This window comes from Amblyraja radiata, chromosome 4 (assembly GCF_010909765.2).
Source record: "Amblyraja radiata isolate CabotCenter1 chromosome 4, sAmbRad1.1.pri, whole genome shotgun sequence".
Classification (NCBI taxonomy): Eukaryota; Metazoa; Chordata; class Chondrichthyes; order Rajiformes; family Rajidae; genus Amblyraja; species Amblyraja radiata.
This window is the reverse complement of record NC_045959.1, coordinates 24,264,304-24,282,573: the sequence shown is the minus strand read 5'-3', so window position 1 is coordinate 24,282,573 and position 18,270 is coordinate 24,264,304.

The following is an 18,270-nucleotide window of genomic DNA, read 5'->3' as shown; positions in this document are numbered from 1 at the left end:
CCGAGTACAAGAGTTGTGGGGTCAGTTTACAACTGTACAAGAAACATATCTGAAGTATTGTTTTTGTTGCCCAGCTAAAAGGATGGCGGAAAGTGTGTAGAAAAAGGATATTACCACAGCTGGAAGGTGTGAGTTGTAAGAAGAGACTGGAAAGGCTGAGGTTTATATTCCTGGATGGTCGGAGGCTGAGGACAGGTATATAAATTCATAAGGTGCATGGACAACCTGGATTGTCACAGTCTTTTCCCAGGGTAAGGGAGTCTAAAACTAGAGGGCATAGATTTAAAATGAGAGGGGGAAATGTAAAGGGGAACAAAGGGACAAATTCTCCACACACACTGTTGTGGCTTTGTAGAATGAGTTGGCAGTAGAAGTGACAGAGGTGGGTACAATTACAATGTTCAACAGACATTTAGATAGGCAGGTAAATAGGATATGCTCAGGTAGGCAGCTTATAGAGTATGGACTTGGTGGGCCGAAGGATTTGTTTCTGTGCTCCATGGATCTTTGACTCTATTTCTCATTCGGGCAAGAGTATAATCAGCCAACATTTAATTAGCATCTAATGAGCACGTGAATCGCTAGTGCACAATAGGATAGGGACCAAGTGTTGGTAAATAGATTAATGTAAATAGGTGCTTGGTGGTGGGCATAGACATGGTGGGCCAAAGGGCCTGTTTCTGTGCTGTGTGACGTCATGACTCCATCACATCCTGCATTATGGTGGAGGAGGCCAAGGAGTTTAGGGGAGATTCTAAAATAATAGATGAAGGGGGAAAAGCAAGTCCCCAACTATGAATGTCAAGAAGAAGGAACACCAATTTAGAATGCTGCCCAAGATGACGAGGAGAGAGTCAAGGGGAACATGTACTTTGCAAAGATTTGCTTGGTTTGGCTCTATTACCATGGGAACTGCAACAGGTTGGAAAACTGTGATGCCAAAACCTGCATTTAACATTGTAAAACATGTCAAGATGTTCCACAAGTGTGACACTGGACAACATTCGACACAGAAATTTCTGTCAGAAAATCCCCCATCTCTCATTTCCTGAACTTAGAGGTTTGCTATTAATCTGTGATAAAAGCAGGAAATGCTGAAAAAAACACTCAGTAGATCAGGGGACAAACTGGGGAGAGAGAAACTGAGTCAATGTTGCAGGTAATTTTAGTTACAAGATAAGGAGGCAGATAAGAAGAGATGGGGAGAAGGCAGGCACGGGTTATTGATTGGGGACGATCAGCCATGATCACAATGAATGGCGGTGCTGGCTCAAAGGGCCGAATGGCCTCCTCCTGAACCTATTTTCTATGTTTCTCTGTTTCTATAATCAAAACTGATGTGCATTGGAATTTCTTCCCAGAGATGGTGGTGAATCTCTGGAAATCCCGACTGGATGGTTGTGGAGCCTGGATCAATGAGTGTATTTATAAGAGAGGGAATTAAATGGAATTGGGAACTGGCAGAGAACATTAGGGAATTAAGGGTCATAGGGAATATATATTTAAAAAATATATATATTTTGCTCATCCTATACCCCGTTTGTAATTCCAAATAATTCAATCTTGGGTATATATATGAACTTACATAAAATAAAAATATGTTTAAAATGTTGAACAAAAGGAATTGAGTCAAACTTCAAGTTTGAACTTCAGCTTCTGTCTAGATAACCAAACAATGAAAAAAATCATGTGGAATTGGACACCATATAATAAACACCTAAACTTCTTACAGAAGATTTTGATCCTGGGAATTTGCAGGTTGTGACAATGTAAGTTCATAATGTTATATATACAGACCTTGCATATGATAGTTTATTTAATTAAATGCTGCTATTTTATCACATGTAGGCTGCTCTCTTTGGAGGAAACAAAACTGTTGAGGATTACTAACTGCTTCAACTTTAATATGGGCAGCAGAAAGTTGATAGCTTTCCACTTTTGAAAAAAGCTACATTTAATGCCGAGCCCATCTGTTAATTCACCAAGAGGTTCATCATAAAGAACATTAGACTATTTGATTTTCAAATTGTACGGGTTATGAGGAACTGACAGAGAATAGGAGTGGAAGCCAGTATAGATCAGCCATGATCATGTTGAATGGCAGGGCATGGTGTTAGAAACATAGAAACATAGAAAATAGGTGCAGGAGTAGGCCATTCGGCCCTTCAAGCCTGCATCGCCATTCAATATGATCATGGCTGATCATCCAACTCAGTATCCTGTACCTGCCTTCTCTCCATACCCCCTGATCCCTTTAGCCACAAGGGCCACATCTAACTCCCTCTTAAATATAGCCAATGAACTGGCCTCAACTACCTTCTGTGGCAGAGAATTCCAGAGATTCACCACTCTCTGTGTGAAAAATGTTTTTCTCATCTCGGTCCTAAATGATTTCCCCCTTATCCTTAAACTGTGACCCCTTGTTCTGGATTTCCCCAACATCGGGAACAATCTTCCTGCATCTAGCCTGTCCAACCCCTTAAGAATTTTGTAAGTTTCTATAAGATCCCCCCTCAATCTTCTAAATTCTAGCGAGTACAAGCCGAGTCTATCCAGTCTTTCTTCATATGAAAGTCCTGACATCCCAGGAATCAGTCTGGTGAACCTTCTCCGTACTCCCTCTATGGCAAGAATGTCTTTCCTCAGATTAGGAGACCAAAACTGTACGCAATGTTAATGTACGATTAATGTTGGTGGGTGATTGATGGTGTGAGAAAGGGCCTGTTTCCTCACTGTATGTCTCAGTGACTCTCTATCACTAATATTGCTATTTGTTGAAACTTGCTGTGTGCAATTTGGCTGCTGCATTTCAAACTTCAGAGTACCGATTAACCCTTCAGAGTAAAGTGTACTGAGTCTCTGAAAGGTGCTATAAAAATGCAGGTTGTCGTTGCACCATAGATACCTTGAACCTCAGGAGGCAGAAATACGAATGTATTTATACGATAAAGGCCAAGCAATTATCACTCTTGCAATAGACCAGAATTGAAGACCTCAGCAGCAATCAGTGTAATTAATGTTGATCCAGTTGCCATCCAGTTAAACCCAGCTTGTTGTTGGAACTTGTTTGAAAACCATGGAAGTATTTTTTCAGGGGGATTTTGTTGAGAGGTGAGGCAATAGGTTGCAACGGGCAGCTGTGAAAACAGTCAAAGTGTTTTTGGCTTTGCCACCTGCTCGTGTAGCTCTTCCTTATTTCATCATCACTCTGCCTGAGAAGTCAGGTCAAAATCAGCTCCTGTAACTTGGCAGCTGGAACACAAGTTCACTTATGCCCACACATATTAAGACAAGAAACCTTCATATCAAGACAAGAGAAGGAAAATGGAATTGCGCATCCCCAAAACCCATACACACCCCCCCCCCCCTCCCCCCCCCCCTCCCCCCCCCCCCCCCCCCTCGACCTCTCCCGCTGCAGACCTGAGATCAGATTTCCACCAGCTATCACAAGACAAACACACGGTCCCATCCAGTGAGTCACTTTGGTCGAACTATTCCTCCCGCACCTGCTCTGTTCATGCTATTTAAAACAGAAAACACATGACTGTCCTAATAAATAAATACATATCCAAAACTCTTTGTTACGCAACTCAGCACTTTTACATTAAATGCACTTGACATCCTTCCCTTTCACCTCCAGTTCACTGTTGATGTGGCCACTGACCAACAGGAGGCACTGCAGTTGCCCACTGTGATGACCTCCCAGCCATTCCCTGGGAACAGGAAGCTCGTGGTTTATACCAGCCTCGTCTTCAAGGGACCAGGAAAACCGCTTTTGAGTTCAATTCCCAACATAGTATCTTGGAATTTAAATTCAGTTGATTAAGTCAATCTGAAGTAAACAGATAGCGTTGGTAATAGTGTCAGTAAAGCTACCAGATGGTTGTAAAAATCCATCTGTTTCACTGATGTCCTTCAGGAAAAGAAACTTGCCAGCCTTACCCAGTCTGTCCTGAATGTGACTCTAGACTCAACAATGTGGTTGACTTCTAAGTGCCCTCTGTTATCTTCCAGCAAAGACACTTACAATGGGAAATAAATACTGGCCTGGTCAGCAATGCCCATGTCCCATAGAATAGTTAAAATGAAAACATCAAATTGGACAAGTAGCTTCAAGTTAGTGAGCAGCCTGCCAGAGGCACACTATGACAGGTAGTGCTGTTCCATCTTCATCACTGGATGGATATCCTGGACCACATTACTTACCACTAAATCATCACAAGGGCAGGTAGAGGTCATTAACACATTCTTCAACTTTGACAATGAAAGCAGCTCAATCTTCATTGCCAATTTTGCAGGAATGAAGACGGTTAAGACTTCTCGATAGTCTCTGGTTTGACAAGTTCCAGGAATTCTTCAGACCAAGATCAATACTAGCATTAATTGCCCATCCCCAATTGTATTTGGAATTCTTGTCGTGAGCAGCCGCAGTTATTGGGAGATTGGTCTGGTGAAATGTTTTTCTATATTTTAGTTTAATTTAAGTGAAATAGTGTGGAAACAGGCTTTTCGGCCCACCGAGTCGATGCCAACCGTCGATCACCCATTTATACTCGTTTAATATTATTCCACTTTCTCATCCATTCCTTACACACTAGTGGCAATTTACAGAGGCCAATTAACTTAGAAACTTGCAGATCGTTGGGAAATGGGAGGAAACCCATGCGGCCACAGGTGGATCATGCAAACTCTGCACAGCCAATACCCGAGGTCAGGATCGAACCTGGGCCTCTGTCTCCGTGAGCCAGCAGCTCTACCATGGTGCCACCCTAAATGATGAGAAGTAGTCTCTTGCCATCGGTCCACCAATAGCTCACATCTTTATATTACCTCCTATACAAAAGGAACAGGGAGTAGAGATTGGCAGTAGCAACCAAAACCCCATGATAGCTGTTTTTTTTGCAGCATCTTAAAGGAGGGGGGTGGGGCATATATTGAACAGATTCTAGGAAATGGGACATGGATAGTACAGTGTATCAGATACCTCTTGTGGAATGTTACGAAATGTGCTTTGACTGAAAGATTCAAGTGAAAGATTTGTTTTTGTACGTTGTTATGGTCAACTGGGCCAAAGAGTGATAAATAGTGTTGCAATAACTGACCATATGACTCAGTTTCTTAAGGAAATAGCAACTCGCAAATCTTAAAGCAACATTTCATTGCAATATACACGCACCATTGCTAACAAGTATAATAATCACTCGTAAAGTAATGTGAAATGTCAAGTCAAGAGTCAAGCGAGTTTTATTGCCATGTGTCCCAGATAGGACAATGACATTCTTACTTGCTGCAGCACAACATAATATGTAAACATAATACAGAATGGGGGATAAAGTGCAGTGTGTCTATAGACCATAGACTATATATACACAATAAATGAACAGTCAAGTTTTTTGTCATATGTATAAGTACAGTGAGCTACTTGCTTGCAGCTGATCACAGGCATATTAAATCAAACCACACCCAAAACCCATAAATGACGCATAAATTCTACAAGACAGTAAAAAGAAAAGGACTGTGCAATAAACAAGACATTAGTGCAAATTAAACAATTTTATAAAGAGTTCACGGTAGAGCAAGAGCTGGCCCGCAGTGTTTCCATTGGCGAGGCAGGATTCATGTGGTGCAGGTCGGCTCAAGGACCTGATGTTTGTCGGGAAGTATGGTAGTGGCGAGATGGGGGCATGGCCCATATGATGGGAATCTTTGATGATAGATGCTGCCTTCTTGAGACAGCAATTTATGTAAATGATTTTGATGGTGGGGAAGGCTGTGCCTCTGATGGACCAGGCTACGAGCACCGATCTCTGCAGCATCTTGCATTCTTGTGTGTTGGAATTTTTGTAGCAGGCCATAATGCAAGCAGTCAGGACACTTTCTATAGTAAAAGACAGAAAGTTCTGGAGTTGCTCAGGGGGTCAAGCAGCATCTCTGGAGAACAGAGTGGCGTTTCGGTTTGGGATCCTTCTTCAGACCTGACCTGAAACATCCCCTATCCATGTTCTTCAGCGATGCTGCTTGACCTGCTGAGTTACTCCAGCACATGTGTCCATCTTTGGTATAAACCAGCACCTGCAGTTCCTTGTTTCTACTTTCTACAGTACATCAGTAGACGCTTGTTCAGTATGGAAACAGGCTGGTGTGTAGAAAGGAATTGCAGATCCTGGTTTATACCAAAGACAGACACAAAGTACTGGAGTAACTCAGCAGGTCAGGCAGCATCTCTGCAGAAAAAGATGGGTGAAGTTTCAGGTCACAACCCTTCATCAGACTCAGACTCACTCTGACGAAGGTTCCCGACCTGAAAAGCCACCCAACCTTTTTCTCCAGAGATACTGCCTGATCCGTTGAGTTACTCCAGCACCTTGTGTCTTATTTTCAACATCCTGATGAATCTTTTCTGCACCCTTTCCAGCTTAATAGTTGGAACTGCGTGGTGGCTAGGTGGTTGGAACTGCGTGGTCAGAACAGCAGGGCAGATTTGATGAATGAACTCTGATTGTCTCTCCTTCAATACTGTCTGAGTATTTCTACGATTTTCTGTTAGAAGAGAAGATAGTTCTGCCCCTCCTTACAGAACAGACAGAACCAACTCTTCAAACAGAAAATCCTGGCATTGCTCAGGCAGTATCTAGCGAGAGAGAATCAGGTTAATTTGGGGATTTTTCAGATCCCCAGAAATTATAGGTCAAATTTACAGTTCAGGGGTGTCAGCAAGGCCAGGGAGGGAAAATATTTTTCTATTCTCTGTGAACATTTTCATTTATTAGTTATAAAAATATTGAGAAAGGAAATTCTGAGTCACCGTGAGGAAGTTTGCGTTGACTCTGGGAAAGGAGGCACCATGATGATAGATTTGCAAGCAGTCAATGGCAGGAAGGGCTGGAGGTCATGCAATGAAACATCCATGTCTGTATCCAATCAGACTTGACAATTTCACTCATGCTCAGGAGCTGCGGCATACAACACACAAACCCTGCTGCAGCGAGACTGGATTTGCAACTGGGGACTGGATTTCATAATGGACTAACTTTACTGAACCTTTTTCCTTCCGCCCACAATATTTAACATGCAAAAGAATATGTGATTCTGTTTGTAGTTTGTTTGGTTGTTTGTTTGTTTGTCTTTTTGCACAAAGTCCGCGAGCATTGCCACTTTTCATTTCATTGCACATCTCGTATGTGTATGTGACGAATAAACTTGACTTGACTTGACTTGACTTGGAAGAGGACTTGGCACAAGAAATGCAGTATTTTTCACGTGTTATTGAATGCATGAATAAAAAAGGTTATATTGCCGATGCTGAGTTTTCTTTTGGCATCAAAACCTCTTTAATCTCAATTACATCTCCCGTGAGAATACCTTTAAAGAGAAATCGATAGTAATCTTGTTCCCCCAGCAACATGAAGAGCGAGTCAGCTGTAAACAATAGTGATCTGTGGTGTAGATCAAAATGTGCCAGGCATTATCACATCAAAGACTTATTCCAAGCCTGCTTGTTGTTTAATGGTGGCCTAACTTTCAATGTCTTACATAGAAACATAGAAACATAGAAATTAGGTGCAGGGGTAGGCCATTCGGCCCTTCGAGCCTGCACCGCCATTCAATATGATCATGGCTGATCATCCAACTCAGTATCCTGTACCTGCCTTCTCTCCATACCGCCTGATCCCTTTAGCCACAAGGGCCACATCTAACTCCCTCTTAAATATAGCCAATGAACTGGCCTCAACTACCTTCTGTGGCAGAGAATTCCAGAGATTCACCACTCTCTGTGTGAAAAATGTTTTTCTCATCTCGGTCCTAAAAGAGTTCCCCCTTATCCTTAAACTGTGACCCCTTGTTCTGGACTTCCCCAACATCGGGAACAATCTTCCTGCATCTAGCCTGTCCAACCCCTTGAGAATTTTGTAAGTTTCTATAAGATCCCCCCTCAGTCTTCTAAATTCTAGTGAGTACAAGCCGAGCCTATCCAATCTTTCTTCATATGAAAGTCCTGACATCCCAGGAATCAGTCTGGTGAACCTTCTCTGCACTCCCTCTATGGCAAGAATGTCCTTGCTCAGATTTGGAGACCAAAACTGTACGCAATACTCCAGGTGTGGTCTCACCAAAACCCTGTACAACTGCAGTAGAACCTCCCTGCTCCTATACTCAAATCCTTTTGCTATGAATGCTAACATATCATTCGCTTTCTTCACTGCCTGCTGCACCTGCATGCCTACTTTCAATGACTGGTGTACCATGACACCCAGGTCTCGTTGCATCTCCCCTTTTCCTAATGGGAGATTACACGTCATTTTTTTCAGAGCATACTGATTGGTTTCATCACAGCCTGGTTCAGGAACTCAAATGCCGAAGATTGAAGGGGGCTGCAGAAAGTGGTGGACAAGGCCCAGTCCTTTACAAATATTGACTTTCCCACCATCGAAGAGTCCTCCGGGAAGTGCTGTCTCAAAGTGGTAGCTAATAACATCGCCCTGACCACGCATTTGTCTTGCTGTTACCATTGGGAAGAAAGTGCAGGAGCCTGAGAACTATTCCCTCCAGTTTCAAGAACAGCTTCTTCCTTTCAACCGCCTGGTTTTTGCACCGCCCTGCACAACCCGAACACAACCCTACCTTAGAGACAAATTAAAATGGAAGAGGGGAGGTGAAGGTGGCAATTGAGAGACAGGTGGAGCAGGCACGGAAGGGTGGAGTAGGATGAGGAGAGTTGATGGGAAGTAGGGTGGATGAAGGAACACCAGGAAGAGGGAAAAGGAGGCAGCAGAAGGATGAAGATGAAGGTGGATACAAAGGAGGGAGAGGCTGAATATGGGTGGAAGGAGATGAAATGCGGAGGAGATTGGGAGAGGCAGCACCCTGTTTTGTTTGTTGAATTTTTGATCGTAGTGGTCGTATTGAGTCATATACATTTGCAAATGGTAGTAATTAATGAGAATGCTTAACTGGAGAAAGTAATAACATGGCTACCACACATGCAACAAAAATGTGGTTGAAGAACATTGTTATGGATCTTTGGATTTCCAAGTAATGAATAATGTTTTTTTTTAATTTTACTTGCACCTTGTTGCCATGTGGCATGGGTCCAATAACTTCCTTCCCATGCTTCACCCAGACAGCCAGCTCTCGAGTTAACTCTCAGGCTCCCGCCTACGACAAGGTTTTTACATGTGAGGCATTGCAGATTACAGAAAGGAGATGTGCGAAATGTCCAGTCCCATTGTGTAATCGTACTACATTTGCCGAGGTTGTTTCGGCATATTATGCAGCATTCAGGTTTTATTGTAATCAAGCACACTTCAACCTTTGGAATCAAAGGTTTGTCTCATCTTTAAGGGGGGCCAAGAAGGACAATGGGGGAGGGGAGGAGGGTGGAGAGGGGGAAGGATTATTTTAAGACTCAGAGCTATCTTGACATCATCACACCAAGGGTTGTGTGAACCTGGAAGTCTCTCACATCTAAAAAAAAGAGGCAGGCAAAACGGGGGGAAAAAAGCCAACTGCAAATTCCAAAACTAAGAATCAAAGCTTATTTCGTTCTGATCCATTTGAGAAGAATTCGAGTAACAGAAGAAGGAAGAGGCTGCTTTCATGCAGCTTTCATGCACTGACACTGCATCCCACAAAAGAAAGGCCTTTGGCCCATCAAACCCGAGGCAGGGCTTTGAAAGGGCTCTCCTGTTTATTCTGCTCTCCCGTTCTCTCCCCAGAGTCCTGGATGATTCATGAAGGAACCAAAGAAAGACACCAAATGCTTGAGCAACTCAGCAGATCAGGCAGCATCCCTGGAGAACATGGATAGGTGATGTTTTGGGTTGGGACCCTTCTTCAGAAGAGAACAAAAGTTGGCAGATAGGGTTAAGGTGCAGATTAGCCAACACCAAGTGGAACGATATAAAAGGCTGTGACCAGCATTTGCGACACAAGAGGCCATTTAGTCAACCATGTCCGTGCCAGCCAGAAATAAGGCTACCTAGTCAATTCCAAGCTCTCTGTACTGTATGTCAAGCTCCCATTTGGGAAGTGGGTGAGGGTGGGGGGGGGGGGGGGGGGGGGGGGGGGGGGGGGGGGGGTGGTGGGGGCGTGGGGGGGGGAGTGAGGGGGAGTGAGGAGGAATTATCTTCCTTACCCTTTCAGGCAATGTTCCAGACCCCCCCCCCCCACCATCATTCTTTGGGTAAAAAGTACTGCTCAACTCCCTACCTAAATTCTGGGTACTGAGTTACTGATCCCTCTGAGAAGGGACATCAAGTCCATCTACACTTCACTCGACCTCGAGAGTGCAGCCAACATAATCAAGGATCACTTTCACCCCAATCATTCTCTATTCTCCTGTTAGACAGAGGATGCTGGAAAGCACATACTCTAGATTTAAGAACAACTTCTCCCTCACTGTTATCATACACTTGCATGGATCTCTCATATGCAAAGAATGTATCTCCCAATCCACCTCGTTGTGGCCCTTGCACTTTTTTAATCTGCATTTTCTCTGTAGCTGTAATACTATAATCTGCACTCTATTTCCTTTCTCTTTTGCACAACCTGTAGTACTCGTGTATGGTTTGACTGTACTCGGGTATAGTACGATTTGCCTGGATAATGCACAAACATACGTTTTTCAATGTTTCTTGGTACACATGATAATAATAAACCAATACCAATTATTTTGCTCTTTTACAAAACTCTGGCTCCCAATCCCCACTCTTTCTACTTTTCAGTTTAGTATGATTTATCTTCAGTAGTAGTACCATTCTTAACTTTGTTTTTGCCTATGTTTGGAATGCATTTCCTTTCTTTGGTGACAGAAAGAAACATATAACTGTTGTCATTGAATATAATAGAATGGTACAGCACAATGGTGCAGCACAGTGGTACAGCACAGTGGTACAGCACAGTGGTACAGCACAGTGGTACAGCACAGTGGTACAGCACAGTGGTACAGCACAGTGGTGCAGCACAGTGGTACAGCACAATGGTGCAGCACAGTGGTACAGCACAATGGTGCAGCACAATGGTACAGCACAATGGTACAGCACAATGGTACAGCACAATGGTACAGCACAGTGGTACAGCACAATGGTACAGCACAGTGGTACAGCACAGTGGTACAGCACAATGGTACAGCACAATGGTACAGCACAATGGTACAGCACAGTGGTACAGCACAATGGTACAGCACAATGGTACAGCACAATGGTACAGCACAATGGTACAGCACAGTGGTACAGCACAATGGTACAGCACAATGGTACAGCACAATGGTACAGCACAATGGTACAGCACAGTGGTACAGCACAGTGGTACAGCACAGTGGTACAGCACAGTGGTACAGCACAATGGTACATCACAGGTACAGCACAGTGGTACAGCACAGTGGTACAGCACAGTGGTACAGCACAGTGGTACAGCACAGACTAGGCAGTTCTGCCTACTGTGTCTCTGCTAACTATTAAAAACCTATTTATATTACTCCTACATTAATCCCCTTTTTTTTTAAATCTCCCCGTCTTCTCATAGATTCTACCACTCACCAGGAAGATTGTTCCCGATGTTGGGGAAGTCCAGAACAATGGGTCACAGTTTAAGGATAAGGGGGAAATCTTTTAGGACCGAGATGAGAAAATCATTTTTCACACAGAGAGTGGTGAATCTGTAGAATTCTCTGCCACAGCAGGTAGTTGAGGCCAGTACAATGGCTATATTTAAGAGGGAGTTAGATGTGGCCCTTGTGGCTAAAGGGATCATGGGGGTATGGAGAGAAGGCAGGTACAGGATACTGAGTTGGATGATCAGCCATGATCATATTGAATGGCGGTGCAGGCTCGAAGGGCCGAATGGCCTACTCCTGCACCTATTTTCTATGTTTCTATATACCTACACAACAGAGGCCATTAAATGTCCATTTAACCTACCAAACCACCTGTCTTTGGGATGTGGATTGAAACCAGAACCACCCTGGGGAAACCCACATAGTCACAGGGAGAATGTGCAAACTCCACACAGACAGCATCTCGGATGTCAGGAATGAACCTGGATCATTGGTGCTTTGAGGCAGCCACCCTTTTAGCTGTACCATGGTGACACCCATATGGGATATTCTTGGCTATTCATCTGCGAGCCTTGATCACTGCAGCATCACTCCATAATGGCAATTGTATAATATTCTGTGACAGATGTCGGTGCTGTTAATTCATCCAGTATCTAATTGTAACACATCTACACATATGCATACTCATACATTGGTATTGAAGAGACCTAAACAACAGGCTCCATTTATATAGGAACTGTAACAGCAAAATCACCCCAAGGTATTGCACAGGAGTGTTATCAAATAGAAGAAAATAATGAAGAGTCACACAAGGATATATTCAGACAGAAGCTTTGTCAAAGAGGTAGGCTTAGAAAAAAATGGTATAGAGAGACAGCAACAATTAGAGAGAGAATTGAGTCAAGTCAAGTCAAGTTTATTTGTCACATACACATACAAGATGTAGGGTGAAATGAAAGTGGCAATGCCTGCAGATTGTGCAGGTATCGGTATTTACATGTTAGAATTTTTATTTTTTTTAAAAGACACAACACAACAGTAAATTAGTCCCTGGTGAGATAAGAGTTTACAGTCCTGATGGCCTGTGGGAAGAAACTCCGATTCATCTTCTCTGTTTTCACAGCATGACAGCGGAGGCGTTTGCCTGACCTTAGCAGCTGGAACAGTCCGTTGCTGGGGTGGTAGGGGCCCTCCATAATGTTGCTGACTCTGGATCTGCACCTCCTGATATTAGGTCCTGCAGGGGGGGCGAGTGTAATTCCCATAGTGCGTTCGGCCAAACGCACTACTCTCTGCAGAGCCTTCCTGTCGTGGGCAGAGCAGTTCCCAAACCAGATTGTGATGTTGCCAGACAAGATGCTTTCTACAGCCCCAGAGTAGAAGCACTGGAGGATCCTCAGAGATACTCTGAATTTCCTCAGCTGTCTGAGGTGGTAAAGGCGCTGCCTTGCCTTGCTCACTAGTGCGGCAGTGTGTGTTGTCCACGTCAGATCCTCTGTGTTGTGGATTCCCAGGTATTTAAAGCAGCTCACCCTATCCACAGTATCCCCATTTATCTTCAGTGGTGTGTACGTCCTCGGATGTTGTGCCCTTCTAAAGTCCACAATCAGCTCCTTAGTTTTTGTGACATTCAAGAGGAGGCTGTTGTCCTGACACCAGAGTGGCAGATCAGCCACCTCCTCCCGGTAGGCACCAGTGCTGAGTTTAATTGCTGAACATGTTTACCTGGGAGACCAGAAACATGGGTTATCTTGCCCTGAGTTAGACATATTACAGAATGGGGCTGATGTGATTCAATTTGATTAGCATCAATGGGCAGTGGGACTCATGAACTTCAGAGAGTCACTTTAGAAAATCTAATGAAAAGAGAAATTCATTCTCTTAAGGTGAGTGGCACAAATAGTGGTGATGCCTCACAGCTCTAGGGACCCAGATGTGTTCCTAACCTTCGAGACGTCTGTGTGGAGCATGTTCTTGTGGCTGCCTATGCTTCTCCCATGTGCTTCAGTTTCCTCCCTTCATCCCAAGAATGTACTGTATATTATCCTGAGTGCATGTAGCAGGAAAATTGGGGGTGATGATGAACATGTGAGGAAGAATAGATTTCAGGGCAATAATTGTGCGAATTGATGAGAATGCTCTGGGAGCCGGCATAGACTCGATGGGCCAAATGGCCTCCATCACGGATTGGATTTACGGATATAAATATATAATTCCTATATAAATGGCCTCCATCACGGATCAGCATGGATTTACAAAAGGTAAATCATGTCTGACGAATCTTATAGAATTTTTCGAGGATGTAACTAGTAGCGTGGATAGGGGAGAACCAGTGGATGTGGTGTATCTGGACTTCCAGAAGGCTTTCGACAAGGTCCCACATAAGAGATTAGTTTACAAACTTAAAGCACACGGCATTGGGGGTTCAGTATTGATGTGGATAGAGAACTGGCTGGCAAACAGGAAGCAAAGAGTAGGAGTAAACGGGTCCTTTTCACAATGGCAGGCAGTGACTAGTGGGGTACTGCAAGGCTCAGTGCTGGGACCCCAGCTATTTACAATATATATTAATGATCTGGATGAGGGAATTGAAGGCAATATCTCCAAGTTTGCGGATGACACGAAGCTGGGGGGCAGTGTTAGCTGTGAGGAGGATGCTAGGAGACTGCAAGGTGACTTGGATAGGCTGGGTGAGTGGGCAAATGTTTGGCAGATGCAGTATAATGTGGATAAATGTGAGGTTATCCATTTTGGTGGCAAAAACAGGAAAGCAGACTATTATCTAAATGGTGGCCGACTAGGAAAAGGGAGAGATGCAGCGAGACCTGGGTGTCATGGTACACCAGTCATTGAAAGTGGGCATGCAGGTGCAGCAGGCAGTAAGAAAGCGAATGGTATGTTAGCTTTCATAGCAAAAGGATTTGAGTATAGGAGCAGGGAGGTTCTACTGCAGTTGTACAGGGTCTTGGTGAGACCACACCTGGAGTATTGCGTACAGTTTTGGTCTCCAAATCTGAGGAAGGACATTATTGCCATAGAGGGAGTGCAGAGAAGGTTCACCAGACTGATTCCTGGGATGTCAGGACTGTCTTATGAAGAAAGACTGGATAGACTTGGTTTATACTCTCTAGAATCTAGGAGATTGAGAGGGGATCTTATAGAAACTTACAAAATTCTTAAGGGGTTGGACAGGCTAGAGCAGGAAGATTGCTCCCGATGTTGGGGAAGTCCAGGACAAGGGGTCACAGCTTAAGGATAAGGGGGAAATCCTTTAAAACCGAGATGAGAAGAACTTTTTTCACACAGAGAGTGGTGAATCTCTGGAACTCTCTGCCACAGAGGGTAGTCGAGGCCAGTTCATTGGCTATATTTAAGAGGGAGTTAGATGTGGCCCTTGTGGCTAAGGGGATCAGAGGGTATGGAGAGAAGGCAGGTACGGGATACTGAGTTGGATGATCAGCCATGATCATATTGAATGGCGGTGCAGGCTCGAAGGGCCGAATGGCCTACTCCTGCACCTAATTTCTATGTTTCTATGTTTCTATCACCATTATGGGAAGTATGAAATGGTTTGAGCAGGTTATTTGTCATCCGTTTAATGGCTTCGTTGTATTGCACCAATAACATTATTGAAAAAGACAATTGGACATTTACATGGATAAGAAAGATTTAAAGGGAATGCAGGCAAATGGGTCTAGCTCACCAAGAGCTACTTCAAAGCATTCACATGGGACGAATTGGGCCGAAGGGCCTGTTTCCGTGCAGTATAACTCTAACTCAATGACTAATGGATAACCTATTGAAGGGGAAGCTTCTGATTGGCTTGTGAACACTCATTTATGTTTGTGTTCCAAATTGGATGAAAATAGAAATAACTAATTTAATGAAGCGGTTTGGGGGAAGACAAAGAGAGGTGGAATATGACGAGAGAAAGCCTTATACACATCAAGCACAGGGAGGCACTGGGGAAATAAAGACAACAGCAAGAGTAAAATGTGCCCCATAGGTTGATTTCAATTGTATGCTGGTTGAATCTATTATCTGCTTTGCTTATTTGTCACCCAACTTTGCACCGCTCCCATCTAATCATAGTTTGTATCATCTCTGGCAACCCTCAGCCCAACACACCCAGCCTTCCCTTCCTCTTACGTCTGTTGTGCTTAAATTGTGGTAGATTAGACCTCGTCCCAAACTATTACAGCACCTCACATGGTGCCCAACTGTTGCAGCCCATAGAACAGATGTTGCTGTTACTTGTCAGCGTGAGGTGATGGCCGGAAATAGAGATGGAAATAACTCCCAGAGGCTGGGTGCTTGACTTGATTGTAGGGGAATAAGAGAATGGGCAAACAATGATTTGCACTTTAAGAATTGTTAACAGAGATTACAGGCTGGTTTGTTACAAAAAAATCCTGACACTAATAAAAGTGGACTCAGTAAACAACAGTGGAATAGAAATACCTCTTTGGACAAAATGCTTCTGAAGAGAATGTCTTTGTGTACATTCGGTTACTATTGAAACGGGATATGTACTAATTTGGAGAAACTAGTATTCCTACCATCACACCTATTCAGATTAAATTCTTTTGTTCTTCATTATTCACAAGAACACAAGAGAACGAGAGGGGGTAAATTAAAATATGTTGATGTTTATCAGACATCAATATTTCCACCACTAATATGCAAGTTTAAAAAGTCACTGAATGCTACAATTCAACCCAGTAAGATTGGCAACTCTATCTGCCATTGTTTGAACAAAACCTATAGGCCTTGGGCATCAAAATAACATGTAGCATGACAAAATGAACAGCAATTAGCACAGGAATGTGTGGCATGTTTTCCTTTGCTTGGCTTCCTAACTCAATGATTAGTTCTATTTTGCAGAAAGTTCTGCTTCAATGAAAATAGTATTCAGTTCTTGAGCTGTTTGAAAATAGTTGGGTTCAGAACAATTTTAATCACACTTCCAACTTCAATGAAAATGGCTCCTAGAGGAATTTTTGATATCATACAGCCAATCTGTGGATTGGGCACACCGTGATGCAGCGGGTAGAGCTGTTGCCTCACAGCGCCAGAGACCTAGGTTCGATTCTGACTTCTGGGATTGTCTGTGTAGAGTTTGCACGCTCTCCCTGTGATGCCGTGGATTTCTTCCAGATGCTCCGGTTTCCTCCCACATCCCAAAGACGTATTTGTTTGTAGGTAATTTGGCCTCTGTAAATTGCCCTTAGTGTGCAGGGAATGGATGAGAGACTGGGATAACATAGAACTTGTGTGAACGAGTGACTGATGGTCGGTGTGAACCGGATGGGCTGAAGGGCCTATTTCCATGCTGACGTCTAAATACAAAAAAAAATTCTAAATTGCACCATCTCCTTCAATCCCTTCAATTGACAAAAATCTAATAATCTCAGAATTAGCGTAAAACACGTGAGCAGATAAGACCATTTAGCCCATCGAGTCTGCTCCGCCATTCGATCATGGCTGATCTATTTTTCCCCTCTAAACCCCCGTCTTCCTGCCTTCTCCCCATAACCTATGAGATCCTTGCTAATCAAGAACATATCAATCTCCACTGTAAAAATACCCTGTGACATGGCCTTCACTGCTGTCTCTGGCAATTAATTCCACAGATTTACCACCCCCTGGCTAAATAAATTCCTCCTCATCTCCATTCAGTAGTGGGGAGAGTCTAGGGCCAACGGACACAGCCTTAAAATAAAAGGTCTTAGACTCTCCCACTACTGGAAACCTCCTCTCCAAATCTACTATCTTGGCCTTTCATCATTCAGTAGATTGCAATGAGATTTATCCCCCCCCACCCCCCATTCTTCTAAACTCCAGCGAGTACAGGCCCAGAGCCTTCAAAGTCTGCATAAAAAACACTCCTCATACATTAACCCAATCATCCCACATTAATGCAATTCCAATAATTTGTATTTGTTTGTAAAAGAAAACTTATGGGGAGAACTCGAGGCGAGTGAGACAAAGCAGAGACCACTATCTATGGGGCTGTCTGTTTCCAGGCACACATTGGTGAGAGTGTATTGAAGATGCACCAGGATACTGCCCGTATTGGAAGATATTAGTTATGGGGTGAGATTGAATAGACTGGGATTGTTTTCTGTGGGTGAAAGAGGCTGAGGGGTGATCAGTTGAAGTATATATAAAATTATAAGAGATATAGAGAGAGGAGATAGTCAGAAATTATAATCTGTGGTAGAGGTACCAAAATCAAGAGGGTATAGGCTTAAGGTGAGAGGTTTTAAAGGGGATTTGAGGGGAATGTTCCTTACACTGAGAGTAATTGATATTTGGAATTCACTGCCAGAGGGAGTGGTGGAATCGGATACAAAAACACTATGTTTAAGAGATATTGAGACAAGTACTTAAATGGTCATTGCATAGAAGTCAAGGATCTAATGTGGACAAATGGGATATGTCCTCCCGCCTAGATTATGGCAACTCCCTCTACACTGGCATCAGCCAATCTTCCCTGTCCCGCCTGCAACTGGTCCAAAACGCTGCAGCGAGACTTCTGACGGGCACCTGAAAAAGGGACCACATCACCCCGATCCTGGCCTCTCTCCACTGGCTCCCTGTGCGGTTCCGTATACATTTCAAGACCCTCCTCTATGTCTACAAAGCCCTTAATGGGCTTGCCCCCTCCTACATTAAAAGTCTTCTCACCCACCACTCCACCTCCAGGTCCCTCA